A 3712-nucleotide genomic window follows, 5' to 3' on the forward strand; every position below is an offset into this window, starting at 1 on the left:
ACTTAGGATTATCATATAAGATCGCACACGCCACAAATACTATTCCTAATATTTATTGCCCATGTGTCCCAATAATAGTGTTCTACCTATCGTGAGTTTTTCAACACTACGAAAAAGCAACTTATTATCCTAATAGTGTGCATACATTAAAACAATCTAATTATGCATATTAATGAAATCACAACGCAATAATTAACATAAAAACATAGGTCTCGAATTAAAACTAAAAATTAAACAATTTTGTCATCATCCAATACATGAAAAGGAATTAGCCAAACATGATGCGAGAATGAAATAAATAAAAGCGGAACAACATCACCGATAATTGACGAAACGTAGTTAATTCCAAATTCTTGGCACAATCTTGATGAATTATTTGCACCAAAAAAGTTCTGGAATTTTTTTCTCTCTGCCGCGCGTCCGTCTCCGTGTAATCTGCCACTTTTATTGTTAATTCCACAATTCAATTTCAGCCAAAGCACCTTGAAAAGAAGCCGCTTATGTGTTTGTATGTGTTGCTCAAATTTGCCTCTTCTCCCGCTTCGATTTCCATGTGATATGTAATAAATTTCAGCGCCGACAGACTCTATTAATTCTCCTTCTCTCGGATTTTGTGCATTATCTAATAATCTAGGTTGCCTAATTATTGTTTTGAGTCCTCTGTTTAATTCCTCCAGCAGCCGCCAGTTTTGCAATTCCCTCGGCTTCCCCTCTAATTCTCCATATTTTTGTATATATATACCTCAACAATTAAACCCTTGTTGTAGCCCAAGTAGGGGTCCAAAAAAATATTAAATTTGAATTCCAAGGCCAGTCCAATTGAAGGCCATTTAATCAATTATTTTTCTCCCAGTACTAAATTTTCGAAGCGATGCAAATCAGTCCACTTTTTATAGTTAGACTTTGATTCCCAAAAATTGTATCCAATGGCCAATTTAATCCACATACTTGGGATTTTGCTATTTCCGCCTGTTTTTGCATCTTTCCTTTCATTCCTTTTTATTCGTCGAAATCCACCTATTAAACATAAAAACAACAATTTAGGAATATATTTCGCCAAAAGACTATTAAATATCGCTATTTTAGAGTCATGAATAAGTATATAAAATATACTTATCATGAAGAAATGATTGATTATTGCAACTGTGCCGCGCAGGGACTCCCTCCACCTCAAAGGCAGGTAGGTCGAGGACCCGCAACATACCTTGTTACTCAACAATGGACCCAAGCAGGTCATATAATAGCTCCCACGTCCGGACAGGCCCTGGCTTCCGCCACCCGGTATTGGCACATGAGAATGCCCCTGCCGAAGCGGGACCATCTGGAAGAGCTAATAACAAGAAGAAGAAGAAAAGGTCAAACAGACCCTTGTAAGAGGCAAGGTTTTGTACGTTCCATCAACTCTATGGGCATGACACTAGTGAGTGCCGAGACGCCAATCGACGCCCTGATCAAAGCAACCCACACCCTTCCAGCAGGAACGAATATCCTCGCAGATCCGCCTCCCCGAGCAGGGGGAGAGGGGGCACAGAGAGCAATCACGTCGGAGAAGAGAATCAAGGGACCGAGGTCAATCTAGACAGAAAAACTAGGCCCCATTTTCTGGGAGCCAGGTCATCAGGGAAATCGATACCATTATTGGGGGACCCCACATCAGTGGCAACACCAAAAATGCCCAAAGGAATTATACAAGGGAAGCAAAAGACCCATCAATGACCACTTACATTTTCAACGAGTCGCAAGCAGCCAATAGGATGGCCCCAATCACCTTCTCCCAGGAAGACGCAAAGGGGGTTTACCACCCCCATTGTGATACATTGGTTGTAAGAGCCGTAGTGGCTAGAAATGGACTGAAACGCATACTCGTTGACAATGGTAGTTCTGTGAACATATTGTTCGGCTCCACTTTTGACAAAATGCAAATTGAACATAGGTTGATCCCCATGACCGACCCACTATTCGAATTCACTGGAGACAGCATCATCCCACGAGGGCGGATCACTCTGCCCATCGAGATAGGTTCGGCACCCCTAGTGGCCCAACACTTCATGGAATTTTTGGTGGTGGATCACAGATCGGCCTATCATGGAGTATTGGGCAGACCCACTTTGAAAGATCTTTGAGCTATCACGTCCATCCACTACTTGTACATGAAATTTCCAACTGAACATGGGATTGCTACGGTCCAAAGTGATCAGATGGGCTCCAGGACATGCTACTTAAACTCACTGTGAAAATCGGAGCCCCAAACTGTTGATGTAATCCTAACTGAGGTTCCAGCTGAAATTAGTACGGACGTAGAAATACTCGACACCCCTGAACAAGGGCATACCTTTGAACAAGAGGAAGACATCGACATGGAAGAGGCCCCTGAACAAGGGCACCCTCTTGATGAGTTAGATCCCCGAATAATTGACTCTGAACCAATGCGACCCCAATTGAAGAATTGGAGACTTTCCCTGCCAACCCAGAAGACCCCAGTCAGATCTTACATATAGGGAAGTCATTATCCCCTGAAGCAAAAGTAGAGATGATAAGCTTCCTAAAAAGGAACTTGGATGTCTTCGCATGGAAGCATGAAGATATGGTGGGAATAGATCCTAGGATCAGTTGCCATCACTTTAACATCATCCCCTCTTGTGCCCCCCATAGACAGAAGAGGCGTGCCCTCAATCCGAAAAGGTACGAGGCACTGAAAGACGAAGTGAACAAACTTAGTCGCAGTGGTTTCATAAGGGAGGCCATCTACCCGAAGTGGATATCCAACCCGGTCCTGGTGAAAAGGCCCAACAGAAAGTGGAGGGTATGTGTAGACTTCACAAACTTAAATAAGACGTGCTCCAAAGACAGCTTCCCACTTCCAAGAATAGATCAACTTGTGGATTCTACTGTTGCACATGAACTGCTGAGCTTCTTGGACGCATACTTAGGGTATAACCAAATACCCATGTTCCGACCTGATGAGGAAGCTACATCGTTCATTACGGACAGAGGTTTGTATTGTTACAAAGTCATGCCCTTCGGATTGAAGAATGCCGAAGCTGCATATCAGAGATTGGTCAACATGATATTTACCAAACTCAATTGGCGGAACCATGGAGGTCTACGTGGACGACATGCTAGTCAAAAGCCTCCAGGCAGCCGAACACGTAAGTTACCTCAACCAAACTTTTCAGATACTTAGAAGTATAATATGAAATTGAATCCCCTCAAGTGCACCTTTAGAGTGGCGTCCGGTCAGTTCTTGGGGTATATTGTCAATCAAAGAGAAATTGAAGCAAATCCAGTGAAAATAATGGCCTTGCTAGAGATGAGGTCACCTCAGAAACCAAAGGAGGTCCAAAGCCTCAATGGTTGGATAGCCGCACTCAGTCGCTTCATCTCCAGAGCCACAAATAAAAGCTTGCCTTTTTTCAGTGTACTGAAACAAGGAAAGAAATTCCAATGGATTTCAGAATGTGAGAAAGCCTTCCAAGCGCTGAAAAAGCACCTCGGAGAGGCGTCCCTCTTGTCGAAACCTCAATTGGATGAGTCATTACTGCTGTACTTAGTGGTTTCGGACGTGGCGATCAACGCCGTCCTAGTCAGAGAAGAAAGTGAGCGCCAGTTGCCAGTGTACTACGTCAGCAAAGCACTTCTCCCAGCTGAAACACGCTACCCAGACATGGAAAAACTGGCACTCGCCCTTATCACAGCCTCAAGAAAATTGAGG

This window comes from Olea europaea, unplaced genomic scaffold (genome assembly GCF_002742605.1).
Source record: "Olea europaea var. sylvestris unplaced genomic scaffold, O_europaea_v1 scaffold1797, whole genome shotgun sequence".
NCBI lineage: Eukaryota > Viridiplantae > Streptophyta > Magnoliopsida > Lamiales > Oleaceae > Olea > Olea europaea.